Source organism: Coptis chinensis, chromosome 9 (genome assembly GCF_015680905.1).
Source record: "Coptis chinensis isolate HL-2020 chromosome 9, ASM1568090v1, whole genome shotgun sequence".
NCBI classification, from domain to species: domain Eukaryota; kingdom Viridiplantae; phylum Streptophyta; class Magnoliopsida; order Ranunculales; family Ranunculaceae; genus Coptis; species Coptis chinensis.
Genome location: NC_141464.1, coordinates 59,848,022 through 59,863,425, shown reverse-complemented (window position 1 = coordinate 59,863,425; position 15,404 = coordinate 59,848,022). Strand labels below are relative to the sequence as shown.

Genomic DNA, 15,404 nt, shown 5'->3' with positions numbered 1-15,404 from the left:
TTCTAGCGATCGGGAACTGGTTCTCATGCAAAAAATCTTGGCCTGAATCACACTATCTTTGGTAGAGTCAAGCAGGTGCGGCTCTCTTCTGCTATGCAACACTCCCTTAATAGCAGGTCACCTAGTCCAGCTCTTCTACCTCATCCAAGTCACCGATTGATTGAAAATGGGTTAGTCAATCAATTTATAGCCGTTGAAGGAGATACCAATCCCTTCGAATTGAAATGCCGCTGGTACTGCCGATCCTTCGAATTGAATTGCCGCTTAATGAGTTGTCGATCCTTCGAATTGAATTACCGCTGCTCGCTTTGAAGTTTGTAGATACATAACAGTTTCAGAGGATTCGTGATCTAAAGCAACTTGGTCTAGTGTATATGGTGTATCTAGGGGCTGTTCATTCTCAGTTCGAACATTCACTAGGGGTGTATTTTCTTTCTGGTGAAGCTGTTGAGAAACTTCAAAAGTACCATGGCTTAGAGCTTGGCGTTGAACCTTTAGATTTACAGACAGTGAAGTTTGCAGGAGTATTGCACGATATTGGTCATGGCCCTTTCAGCCACTTGTATGAGAGCGAGTTTCTTCCTCGGGTTCTCAACAGATGCACATGGTCCCATGAGAATATGTCAGTGGACATGATCGACTACATTGTTGATGAGCATCATATTGACGTTGATTCTGGTATTCTTAAAATAGCTAAGGAAATGATACTTGCAAGCTCTGAAATCGAAGTGCCACAACGCACTGGAGAGACATCTTTTCTGTATGACATTGTTGCAAATGGTCGGAATGGAATAGATGTTGACAAGTTTGACTATATCAAGTGTGATTGCCGAGCTTGTGGCTTGGGTTCCATTTTTCAATTCGAAAGGTTAATGGAAACCATGCGGGTTATGGGTGATGAAATCTGTTATCCTGCGAAAGAATATCTTTCTGTCCAGAAGTTGTTTTCCACTCGTGTTGATCTGTATCGAACAATTTATACCCATGCAAAAGTAAAAGAAATCAAGAACTCATATAACGATCACTTTGAATGGCCGCTGCCTATCCCTTCGAATTGAATTTCCTCTGCTACTGCCAATCATTTCAAATTGAATTGCCGCTTAATGAGCTGCTGATCCCTTCGAAATGAATTTTCGCTGTTACTGCCGATCCTTTCAAATTGAATTGCTACTGGTTTGAATATGTTGTTTTTTTTTTTCAACAATCTTCTCAGAACAATCTGCTATTTTTTCGAACTGCGGTTTGAATTCTGGAATCGAATTGCCGCTGGTTTCGAAACAATCTTCTCAGAACTTGTGCGCCAAAGACATGCTATTTTTTTCATTTCTTTTTTGCTTATCCTCTAAGTAAACTCAATCAACAAAAATCCAAAGGCCCATTAGCAAAGCCCAATTCCAATGCCTCCCATATTTACCAAAATACCATTATTTATTGAGCAACTTTGATTTTTTATACCAATTTCATGTCAAACTCTTCAGGAAATTTTCCGACCACTTTTAATTTTCTGATCAACACAATCATTATTACTTCTTTGCCACACGGGCCTTGCCCATGTAACAAAGAGAGGGCGATGTTCCGGCCCCCACAAATGTGACCCAATAAAAGTCCAATTCAATATAAACTCACACTCAGAGCCCATGCTCAGAGCTTATCTATAATAAAGCCCATGCTCAGATCTTATCTACAAAAAAGCCCACGCTCAGAGCCCATGCTCAAAGCTTATCTACAAAAAAACCCATGCTCAGAGCCCATACTCAGAGCTTATCTACAAAAATATCACACTCAGAGCCCATGCTCAGAGCTTATCTACAATAAAACCTACACTCAGAGCCCATGTTCAAAGCCTACATACCTACACGTAAAATCAATATCAATTGTGCACATGTTTTTCGAGTCAAACAACTTCCATAACTTCGTCCACATTGAAGATTTACTTCCATCAACTTCATACATGTGACAGTTCTCCCGCCACTTCTCCAACTTCATCCTATAATTGGACAGTTCTCCCGCCAGTTCTCCAACTTCATCCCACGATTGGACAGTTCTCCTGTCAGTTCTCCAACTTCATCCCACGATTGGACAGTTCTCCCGCCAGTCCAACTTCATCCCACAATTGGACAGTTTTCCCACCAGTTCTCCAACTTCATCCCACTATTGGAATATTGGAGAACGAATAAGTAACTATCACCAATCCTACCTATAAAATCCAACCTTCGTTATTTTTCCAGAACTACGCCATTGAGACTTGATCCCAAGCAATACATTTGGGTACGTAGACAACTTCACACTGAAGTTCAGTCTCATCTTTCCCTAACAACCATCTACAAAAACATTACTTCCGACCCTCAAATGGTGTGTTATGGCAAATCTTGCTGAAACAGTCCCTAACACACATTCTCTGTGGGATCGATATCATATTTGCATACCTACTACAATAGACCTTGTGCGCTTGCGAGTATTACAATTATTGGGTTTAATTAGTGTGTTTATTTAGGTTAACTAAATTCCTATCAGTCTTGAATTGGGAAGTCAAGGGTTATTTTGGTTGTTTACAATGACAAGGGTATTCAAGACATTTCACTACTTGACCATGGAGATAACGATCAAAATGCATTAACATAGACGGTGAATTAGTCTTGGGGGCAAGACTAATTCATTTTTTAAATGGGGGTGCAGGTATAAAAAACCCTAAAAAAACGTAATTTTATCCTCAATACTTTGTGATTAGCAATTCAATTTTTATATTATTGTTCCAATCATCCGCAGTCATTGAGATGCATATCAATGGCTTTTGATCAACTTTAAGTCATAAACTATCATAGTAATTGCGGTGAGGAGTTTTATCATACTCAAAATCAATATCTTGAAGTTCTTCTTGTATTTCACAAATTCTTTGTTCGATAGTGTAGACACCCCATTTTTGCACCCCAGGCATAATTCATTAACGATTTTGCCTTGAATTAAATATGATCATATAAGGTGATTTGCTTTCTAGAGTCTTCATTTCTACATCAAACTTCTTTCTTTTCATCTTCTTTTAGCATCTTTAGACTCTCCTCATCATGTTCTAGCTATGGTTGAAGTTTCGTTACTTTCTGAGTTTTGAGATGAAAATGACCAAAATGCCCCTATAACCCTTTGGAGCCCAAATCTCATTTTTCCACTCTTTCTTTGGATGAGATTATTTCATATTTGAATTACCCTTGAAAAATCCTTCTAAATGAGTACAAGCTTGCCTAGGTTCCATTTAGATTTCAAAAACCCTAATCTTACCCTATCCCGTTTCAGCCCGTTGTGCGCACTGTTGAGTGCAACAATTTTTTTGGAGTAAGATTTCGACCCAAGGGTATTTTTAAGAGTTCATGGACCTTCCTAATGGATTAATTAATATTTTTTTGTGAAGAAGAGCTTGCCTAATTTTCTGGTCAAAGGGAATTTGCAACATTGAAAATATGGTCAAAATGGGTTTTTTTGTGGATTTTGGACTTGTGCTCGTGGGCTGTGGATCCAGCTCGAGTTGGACCTTTTTATTAGGTTTTCTAGCCCATTTTCAAGCCTCCAAAAACCTAAAGAACCTTCCTTATTTGTTTGATTTGATTTGATCCCTAAAATCAAGAATATTCTAGAGAATATGCCATTTTGAAGCCATGTTTGGAAACCCTGGATTATGGGCTCATTGAGGACGTGTAGGACTTGATTTATTGCCCTAATCCATCTGAAATATCCAAAGATCAAGGGCTAAGATCGCACCCCTTATCCCACCTCTTGAATCAAGGGCCAGATTTAGGAGGTGCAACCAGAAAGAGATCAAGCCATTAGGTTTTTCTTCATCAATACTCAGCCATTGGATCAAACTCATTACCATATTTGAATCCACGCCCAAAATCTATAAATATGGGTCTCATTCACTCACAAAAAAGATCTAGAGCTAAACATCTGGAGCTAGGAATTCGGAGTTAATAATCTGGACCTAGCTATTCAGAGCTAATAGCCTAGTAGTTTTCTTTTCTTGAATGTTCTTATTTTTTTTCTTTTCTAGTTCATTATTCTAGAGTAGAATTTCTTTAGTTTAATCTAGAGTTGAAGGTAAAATTTCGACTTCGAGGTTTTTCTAATAAAGTTCTTCGTGTTCTTCGTCTTTAGTCTTCTTTTCCCCTCTTTCGATCTTGAGTAGAAGCTTCTTTTCACCAAAAGTTGTTTTGTTCTCAAATCACCTGTTTCAATCCAAAAATTATAGTTGTCAATTCCAAATCAAGGTTATCATCATCATTTATCAACAATCAATCAAGATCATCAATCAATCAATCTACATTTAAGTATGAGGCAACATTCCCAACAAGGTGACATCTTTCTTTTCTCTTTTATTTTAATTAGTATTGCATATTAGGATTATTTGTTTTTTTAGTTTTACTATAGCATATTGTCATTTTCTTTTAAATAATTTAGTGAAGATCATCAAACTTGGTAGATTAATTTTCAAGCTTTCTTCGTTTGCCTATCTTAATACATTACACCTCAATAGAAGGAAGGCTAGTTTTACCAGGTAAGTGTGGGTGCCTAACACCTTCCCACATCGTACCTTGACTCCCGAACCCAGTAATCATCTAGTTTCGAGGGCTAGTCCTTCACATAGGTTTTACTCAACTTTTCCTTAATAAAGTTAGTGGCGACTCTAAAATCAATTGCATAGACCTAGGTACACATTTTTGTGCGTACAGGTTTTTTGGTGACTCCGATGGGGACATCCCTAGAGAGTCAGACTTACGTTTTCTTTCGAGGTGTTTCAGTTAAGATAGGAAAGAAGAAGGCTTATCTGGAAGCCAGTTGGAATAGAAGGCTGGGGTTAAGGTTATCTCGTGCAATTGTTAACTCGCTTATGGAAATGGAGAATCTACCAACTAATTCTCCTCAAGGGTCTCTTCCACTAGCGTCTCAGCCAATGGTTAGTTCCCCCCTTATCTCTCAAGGTGAACAACCACTGTCTAGCAATGGACAATCACCCCAAGGAGGTGTTCAGAGTCCAACATCACCCCCTCCTGGATTGGAAGAACTAATGAGACAAGCAATGGAGAGAATGCTTCAATAAATGCTACCAAAATTCATGAACATAGGGCAAGGACAATTATCTCAAGGGCAATCCACTCCGCTACCACCACCAAGGTTTGATTTTAATCTACCTACTCCACAAGCTCAGCTGCCTACTAGGAATTTCATGCATCAATCCACTCAACTACAACTTCCTATACCAACTCAGACTCCAAGCCAACCTATCTCTTATATCGACCCTACCTACATGGCACAACCCACCATTCACCATTCATACTACAACCTAAACCAATATACATCCACACCCATGTTCACCCTAAATTTATCCCAACCCATGAGCTCTACACCATTCATGTTCCCTCCTCCATACATCACACAGACACCACAACCTACCACTTATATGAACACCCAAAATCAAATTCCTATCATCCAAGATCAATACCAAGGCCCATGGCGCGCATTATTGAAAAAAGCTTGAGGAGGCATTAACTAAGATTAAAGCAGATGAGTTCGATTTGGATAGTCTTTGTCCATATCCACAAATTAGGGTTCCACATGGTTTTGAATTCCCTAAGATGGAGAGATATGACCGGGCCGGGTGTCCTAAAGCCCATGTGAAAATGTACGCTAGCTACTTGCGCCTATGGGGATCGGGCGAGAACTATTGGTCCAATTATTCCGGAGGAGTTTAAAGGGTGCGACAATCGACTTGGTGGATGAACACGGACGCCTTCGAAGATGAGAACGTGGGCTGAACTTGCAAATTTTTGTGACCCATTTTCATACAATCTGAGGACATCCGATGGGTCGAAGATAATTGGAGGCACTCAAGCAAGGTCCGATTGAGACATTCACTGAGTATGTAACTAGGTGGAGGACCAAAGCAGCTCAGATTCTAGACAGGCCGTCAGAGACCGAACAGATTCGAATGGTGGTAAAGAGTTTGAACTCCGAATATGCAAATCGATTGAGTCTCAGCTATCATCCATCTTTTCAGGCTTTGGTTTCAGTAGGGACTCAAATTGAAGATGATTTAGCTTGTGGAACTATGACCTCAATTGTATCTTCAGGTTCAAACGATGCTCAGAAGAAGAAGCCACCTTAATTTATTGTCAATAAGCAAAAGGACACACACGCTGTTGCCACACAAGTACAATCTCAGCCATCCGCACAGATCCAAGAAGAGGTGACAACTCATCCTTCTTCCAATCAGATTGCATATCCTCCAAGACAACAAGGATATCAAAATAGAGGGTTCCCTAAACCACAGAGGCAGTTCACAGAGCTACCGTACCCATTGTCGGTCATTCTCAAGGCTTTGATCCAGCAAGGCCTAGTTACACTATTGCAGCCTAGGCCTCCTCCAAATCCACTACCATATTGGTATGATGCTTTTAAACATTGTGATTTCCATCAGTCACTTGGACATCTTACAGAAAAGTGTGGAGCTCTCAAGCATGCGATATAAGATTTGATCGAATCAGGGAGAATTGATGCATCACATCTCGGTACTCCAAATGTTGCAACGAATCCATTACCATACTACAATGGAGAAGTTCACACATTAGAGCCTGTCAAGCAAAGTCCGGCCTAATTCATTACCCTACTCAAGCAAGCATCCAAGGTTAGTGCCATGTTGCTCTTCAAGCCGTTCAATTTTCAAGATGCAATAAAAGATTACAAGGCACAAACACAAGCAAGGCCCAAAGCCAAGGCTATATCATTGGATGGAAAAGTGGCACCTCTGTTTGCTGAATCACCAACTAAGAAGACACCATTACCGGCTCCACCTTTGTTGCATGTTCTAGATAAGGAGTTTGATAAGCCCAAAGATAAGGTATATACTTCACCATCTTCTTTACGACAGTTGAAGGATCGTGAGCCAATTTTTTTAGAAGACCAAAAGGTCTAAGAAGTGGTACTTGAGAAGTCTACCAAGTCTATCTTCGAACCGGATGACCAGGATTCTCAAAACATCTCCCTAATAGATGATGCAGAAGATTATAGTATCAAGCTCTTTGACATGTTTTGTCCTCCTATTTTTGATGAAGAAAAAGATTCCATTTATGCTATCAAGATCACTTCACTAGAATACAATGTAGAGGACTATAGTGATGCTTTCGCAGTACTTTTCTCTGAAGACTAGCTTATTATGGCTAAGCCGGATTCCAATGATAGGCGTTTTGAGCATCTTACTATTAGTCTCAAAGACTTGACATCTTCCTCACACTTGGAAGATCAGAGGCCAAGCTCAAGAAAATTGAAGTCATTTGTCATTGCAATATTCTGGCAGGTTATTCTTCTAATGACTTTATTGGTATTTGGTGAACGGGACTACTCTATGTTTGTCTCTTCAAGATCTAGCTGCCATCAAACCCAAAATAAGTTGACAATGGAGAGGTTGGGAAACACCACCAACCATGATCATATGAAATGGCCATTCAACCACCACAATCACTTTCAAGCTAGGGGCGCGTCTAAGCACTCATGTGTTTGTGATGACATTCATGCACTAGACCCAAGATGGAAACTTGACTTCTCAGGGGGTGTGGCGTACAAATCACATAGCATCACGAAGTTTGATATGTTGCTCATGGAGAAACCACATCATTTAGAAAATTCATCACTCATGCATGGAGCTGCAACATTAGTTGATGGGTTCCGAATCAATTTCTCTCCTATATTTAATCCCGGTCCACTGCTTGGCACAGATAAGTTTTCTACTCTCAATTAGTTTGTTTTATTATTTTATGAATAAAAAAGAGAAAAAAATCCAAAATCCAAAAAATTCAGATATTTCAAAAATCCAAAAAAATTCAAATATTTCAAAAATCCAAAAAAATTCATATATTTCAAAAATCCAAAAAAATCAAAAAAGTTTTAAAACTCCCGCAGATATGATTTATCCACTTGCCTTAGTGCAAGATGATTGAATGACTTGTGCAGATTATTATGATCCCCTCCCCCCAACAATGAAGAAGGAATGTACAATGAAGCTGCTGAGTCCATTCTTTCTCATGAGCAGTCTGAGGATTGACAGATGCTAGTCATTATGGAGACAAAGACCATCAACCTTGGCACTACAAATGAACCACATTATGTGCAGATTGGTATAACCTTGATCCCCTCTGAGCGTTGAAGCCTGATCAACTTACTTAAGGAATCTATAGAAGTGTTGATCGTATCTAGGATAATCTATTGTCTTAAGGTGGTACATGATTTTCATTGTTCGAAGATGAGAGAATCACTCACCGAGAATAAGAGATTGAGGAGGAAGAAAGTTCAGCGGTTATGTTTGAGAAGATTTTTCAAATGTCTAAGATCACCAACATCAACATCAGCATTCAGCATTATGCATTTACCCTCGTGGAGAGGGCAAAACTCCACAACATCATTTGATCAACTACCCTACTGAAGAAGGGGAATATTCTGCATTCCATCAATCAACGGCTACTTAGCCAATCAACCAACCAGCTACCCTACCGTGGAGAGGGCAAACTCCATATTGCATCATCAACATCCATTTGCATCCATCAAAGTCATGAGAGCTATCTATCAAAGAAGTCAGCTAACTCGAATCTGACTACATCAAAGAGCAGATGGATGAGAGGAGTTCATATACGATCAACATTCTTGAGTGCCGAGATATATGAAGGAGGGCATTGATGTTCTACTGGGACTTAGATACCAATGGAGACAGATTGTTGCAAGTAAAGCTGAGCAAGCAGATCCAGACTAGAGTGGAATCAATGAACCAGAAAGTTCAAACCCAACAGTGAATGTCCATTCACTATGAAGATTCTACATGGAAAATCCTACCAATGCCGACCAATTAAAGAGGTACTACTTTTTACCCAACTTTGTTTATTTTAAGATGAAGAGTATAGTGGAAATCTTAGAGAGACGATGGAACAGGCCATCTTTGATCGTTTTGTTTTTAGCCTCATAAGCCCACCTAATATCATATGTTCCCGATTGAAGCCCATTTGAGCCTTAGCCTATTTTTTGTTTCCCACAATATAAGCCCATATCCTTTAGGAAGCCTAATAAATCCTTGGCCTACCCATAGATTACCCATACCCACTCTTACAGAACTTGTCATATTCCAGGGGCATCATTTCATCCATCTTTGATCACGAAACAATCACCCCCCATGTTATTTATCCCAAGAAGGTGTTGAAAAAAAAATCGTAGTGCCAGGGGCAAAAAAAAAAAAAATAAAAAACAACCCCGTCAGAACTCAAAATGCTTAGAGTTGCACAAAATAATCAACACCGGTCCAAAATGGAAAACTTAAACAAGGGGCAGTTTCGTTTGAGATTTAGAATCTGTATCATCATCTCACTACCATCATTCCAATTACTCATCCCTTTATATGACAAGTTCTACTCCAAAAATATATTTTTTGATCCTATCCTTTCTTTCTGAGCCCATCACCTAAGCCTACATTATAGTCCTATGAAAGTCCGCTCTTGATCTCTAAGTCAACTATATCTCCTAGTTGAGAAGTACAAAAAAAAAATAATAATAAAAATAAAATAAAATAATGGAAGGCATTGGAGGATTCACTACTAGTGATTGCGATGTATGAGGAAGTCGTCTCCAGAAGATTGGTCCTATGCTTTATGTTTTATCTGTTTTGGAAGAAAGTTTTTGGGTGTCGTTTAGTACGTTGTGAAGGTCAAGCAATCAAAGGGAAAAGAATATCATCTTGTTTATAGGTGCCAAGTTTGATTGTACTTCTATCCGATAGTCGTCCTCATGCTCACATTCTCGTCGGTAACTCATTCCCCCACCTTCACTTGTGATGCAATCATTCGTGGTATTTCTTGTTCTGTGGATAAAAAAATGTTTTGTTTCACATTGTTTTCAAAATGAATTTCAAAAAAAAAAAAAAATGATTTGTTTTCGAAAACTTGGTTTGTTTTGGATGGCTGATGATGAAGAATCTAGGTTAACATTACATAGAGGATTCTGAAGCAATATATCCAAAATAAACCATGCCATTTCATTGATCAGGTTCATGCATCCTTTTCTAACCTCATGCATATTCCACTAATAACATAGTTGTATTATAGTTTTATGTACATTATGTATATTACACTAACCTGTCTTGGAGAGAAATAATGCCCCGTGCCTATTCTTTGCCAAGAAATTGTTTTTCTAGTCTCACAAGCTGTCCAACATAATTCTAAGATGCGAGATTGAGGGTAAAGCTGCCATGTATGAATAAAGTAAGTGAGATTCCATTATATGTTGCGCAAAAGAATCAGTGTTAGTTCGGACAGAAAAAGGAGAAAAATGCGTTACCATACATGGCGTGGTTTTGGATTGTGGCACTTCAACACGTTCTGCTATTCTTCCTCGACGTTTGCAAGTTTAATTTGGAAAAAGACAAAATTAAAAATGGGTAAAAGATTGGCTTACCACGCATGGTGTGCAGGGTCGGCTCTGAGGGCAGGCCAACTAGGCGGCCGCCTAGGGCCCCCAGCTTGTTGGTTAAATTTTGGGCCCCAAGTATAATTTTATACCCACTAGACCACATGTAAATGACTTAAGGTTGTTCAATCCAATCAAATTATGTGCAGTCTAGTCCACTCAAACATTAGCCCACGTCCCCTCATGTAAAAAACTTGTTTTTTTCTCAATAATATAGGCCCATTTTAAAAAACTCGCTTTCGGCCCTCAATTTTCAGGGCAGGCCCTGATGGTGCGGCAGTTACTTCATGAGCTTTGGCTTGCTGGATATTGGCAAAGGTATGTTTTCTCCTCTCGGTCTATGTTTATATAGAGTTTAGCATGCATGTCGTTTTAGAAACTGTTCGTAATTAGGAGTCGGTGCATGAGAAAAGCTTGGTCAGTACTCAATAAGTCAATAGTCGGTTTCTTACGTTTTTAGAAAAGGACAAAATAGAGAATAAAACAAGGAAATAATGATGGTGATTCCATTGGGCACTCATCAAATTGGATTGGGCAACCCCTAAATAAAAAAGAAATTTTACAAATTTACCATATTACAAGTTTGCCATCAAAGCCCAAGCCCAGCAACCAATTCAACCGGTATCGCCAAAACGAACCCTCCGGGTCATTTCTGTTTACACTCAAATGACTTGGACGAGTCGTTTCTGTTTACACTCAAACTCATGTCGTTTGAGTGTAAACAGAAACGACATGACCATGTCGTTTGAGTGTTAGTTTGAGTTTGAGTTACACTCAAACTACATGGCCAAGTCGTTTGAGTGTATACTCAAACGATATGGACAAGTCGTTTGAGTGTTACTCACACTAACACACAACTGGCCGCGTAGTTTGAGTGTACGCTCAAACAACTGGCCGCGTAGTTTGAGTGTACACTCAAATGACATGGCCGCGTAGTTTGAGTGTACACTCAAACGATATGGCCGCGTAGTTTGTGTGTTAGTGTGAGTAACACTCAAACGACTTGTCCATGTAGTTTTGAGTATACACTCAAACGACTTGGACATGTAATTTGAGTATACACTCAAGCGACTTGGTCACAATGGTTTGAGTGTACACTCAAACAACGCGGACACGCGCTCAAACGATTCCAACGCGCTCAAACGATTTCAATTGAATTAGAAAAATTGAAATCCGATTTAAAAAATTGGGTTAGAAACAACACAATTACATCAATAAAACTATATACACTCTGCACTCTTTATCTGTTATGACATAGTATCTTTATAACCAAGTTAAAACATGTAATCAAACATGCTAAAATCTAAAATAATAATTTGTTTTATATCTAAACTTGTTATTATTATTATTTTTTCAATTGTTAATCATAAACTAGTTTGGAGTTTGGAGTTCAGAGTTCAGGGTTTAGAAATTCCGTGACATAGTATCTTTATAACCAAGTTAAAACATGTAATCAAACATGCTACATGTAATCAAACATGCTATAAAATCTAAAATAATAATTTGTTTTATATCTAAACTTGTTATTATTATAATTTTTTCAATTGTGAATCATAAACTAGTTTGGGGTTTAGAGTTCAAAGTTCAGGGTTTAGAAATTTCGTACCAACATATTTCACTTAATTATTTGAAATAATAATTTGTTTTATATCTAAACTTGTTATTTTTTATTTTATTTTTAAAATTGTGAATCATAAACTAGATTGAGATTTAGGGTTTAGGGTTTAGAGTTGTTTACAAATTTCGTGCTAACATATTTTACTTAATTATTCAAAATAATAATTTGTTTTATTTATAAACTTATTATTTATTATTTTCTTTTCAAATTTTGAATCGTGAAACTAGTTTGGGGTTTGGGGTTTGGGTTTAGGGTTTAGGGTTTACAAATTTAGTGCCGACATAAAAAATTTAATTTCAAACATATTTCACTCAATTATCCAAATCTAAAATAATAATTTGTTTTATATCTAAACTTGTTATTTTCCATTTTTTTTATTCAATTGTAAATAATAAACTAGTTTGGGGGGTTTACAAATATATTTCACTCAATTATTCGAAATATATCAAAATTTCAAATATATATAGAATACTCATTCACTCAGTTTAGAGTTTAGGATTTACATAGAATACTCAAGTTTCTCTACATACTCAAGTTTCTCTAAATGGAACATGAAAATGAAGAAGAAGTATTTGAGGTAATGTTTGAGGTACAACAATAAATTAGAGAAGAACAACAAATTAGAGAAGGAGAAAATAGAAGATATGTTGAAAGTGAAGAAGTGGAACAAAATGTTGAAGGTCAAGGTGAAGAATTTGAAGATGCGACAAGTCGAGCAAATGAAATGCCGAGAAATCGTCGACGACAAAGTGCAAACCTAAATAATGAGGTAACACTTGATTAAAATGAATACAAAACACTTGATTGATTGAATGAATGAATGGATGCAAAATGAATAAATGCAAAACCCGAGCCCAAACGACATGGCTTGGTCGTTTGGGAACACTATCAAACGACATGGTCGTGTAGTTTGAGAACACTACAGAACGACATGTCCGGGTCGTTTGATTACACTATAGGACTACATGGCTGGGTCGTTTGGTAAAACTATAGAACGACTTCTCCGGGTCGTTTGGGGACACTATAGAACTACATGGCCGGGTCGTTTGGACCCTCTATGAAACTACATGGCTGGGTCGTTTGGACTAAATTTAATTAAAAGTTTTTTTTTTTTGTGACTTTGAAACTAAATGCAAATTGTTTGAGACTCTTGTTTTATTCTTCTATATGTAGAATTCTTTGCCGCTATCCGGGAACCGATCCTCTGCAAACTCGAATGATGTGGATTGTCAACCGATTTTAAGTGATACAACAGAAATTTTTACTACGGAAGAGGTATGATTGAGTAGGCATTGATTTCATTTTTTTAAAAAAAATTTCTAAATATAATTTTATTAGTGTATTAATAATAGTTGTTGTTTTTTATGTGTTTAGGTCTTTCATACACGTAGCGAGGCAATCGGTTGGGCAACCGCTAGAGGAAGACAAGTTAATGTTGTTGTGGTCATTGAAAAGTCGGAGTGTGCCAAAGGAAACCGAGTAGCAAGATTGAATTTGGCTTGCGAGTGCTCGGGTGTGTATCGGTCACACAAGAAGGAAGGCTAAGAGGGGCTAATAAGAGAAGGTCAGAACCAAGAAATCGGGATGTCCATTTAAGTTAAAAGGTGTTTTCCAATGCGACCTTTATCGATAGTTGGAAAATTGTCGATTCTTAATGGTCTTCACAACCATCCATTGGCGAAGACCCTTGAAGGACATGCATTTGCTACTCGACTAACTATTCCGAGTTCGATTATTTGTCGAGATGAGTAAGTGTGGAATAAAACCTAAACAAATATTGGATTCCATCAAGAATAGGTATCATGATAACATCTCTAGTATATCCCAAGTCTACACCGCAAGGCGTAAGGTGAAATGGATATGAATGGTCTCACACAATTGCGCAGATTAAGTGAGTTTTAGCAAAAGAACATTATTTTGAGGAGTTGAGACAGGGATGAGAATACCGAGGAGATAACGGGATTGTTATGGGCCCATCCAGAAGGTGTTAAGTTGGCTTGGACTTTTCCAACAGTTTTCATGTTAGACGCTACCTACAAAACTAACAGGTATCGGTGGCCTTTCGTATAGTTTGTAGGGGTGACTTCAACGTGGAAATATTTCACCGGTGTCGTCTTTGCCGATCAAAACAACAATGTCGACTATGAGTGGGCCCTGCATCATTTTAGTGGCTTGCTTGGTGACATAAGCCCATCTGTGATTGTGTCTGACAGGGACTTAGCCCTGATGAGTGCCGCTGACAGAGTTTTCCTTAACGCACACAAGCATCTATGTAGATGACATATCGCTACGTGCGTCCTTTCAAAATATTACGATATTTTTCCAACTACAGAACTTGTAGAGAAGGCCCAGTTCTCGTGGAACACTGTAGTCAAATCGAAGACAGAGGTTATTTTCTAGCGTAGATGGGATGCTTTGGAAAAATATTACAGGGTTGAGTACTCCAATTTTGTTTGTTATTTGTGAGAAACTTGGTTTCCTCATAGGGATCGATTCGTATGTTGTTAGACTGACCAACACATTCACTTTGGGAGTACAATGACCAATAGAGTTGAAGGGGTCTCATGCTTTCGGTGAAGCGTGTACTAGGAAAATGCAAACCTGTCATGATTTTTTGAGTATGTTTAAGCTTAATCCACCCGATTCTAGAGATCCGGATGTCCGAGATTAGAGCTACCTTCGAGAAAGTATGATTGTAACTTCAAAGCCACCACCACCGGATTCCTTTGTTTCATGAACTCAGAGGCCTTGTCTCACGCAAGTGTTTAGACTTGTTATTTGAAGAAATAGATACCCGCGTAAAGCGTGTTAAAGATGGAGAGATAAGGTGTTGGTGTTATTTGCATACGAGCCATGGACTGCCATGTGCTCATGAATTAATTGAGTTTGAATAGCAAGAGTGGTCCATCCCTTTGACTGTTATCGACCCCTTTTGGAAAACATTGTCTGCTTCTCCCAATGTGTCAGTGGGTGTTGGTCCCGATGTTGCACCTTCGATAAACTTGTTCATGAATAGGTTTTCAATGGTTTCTGAAGAAGAGCAGAGGGTTATGATTAGGAAGCTTATGGAGATTGCCGTACCAGAAAGTACATGGCTAGTGCCGCCTTGTGAGGAAGAAAAAACCAAAGGTCGGCCGAAAGGTAGCTGCAGCAGAAAGCTTCAAACTAGAGATGATAACTCTTCAAAGTGAGATCCCATTTTGAACATTCTCAACGTGACCATGAAGAGTGGGTCTCGTCACAACCAAACACTACGCCCACCCAAAACACCCACACTACACCAAGAAAGAAGTCTTCTCCA

General features: G+C 38.5%; 1 pseudogene; it reads left to right on the top strand.

The window, feature by feature from the left end:
• Window positions 1-224: 224 nt before the first annotated feature.
• On the top strand, window positions 225-1,366 carry LOC147477051 (uncharacterized; annotated as a pseudogene).
• Window positions 1,367-15,404: the final 14,038 nt, after the last annotated feature.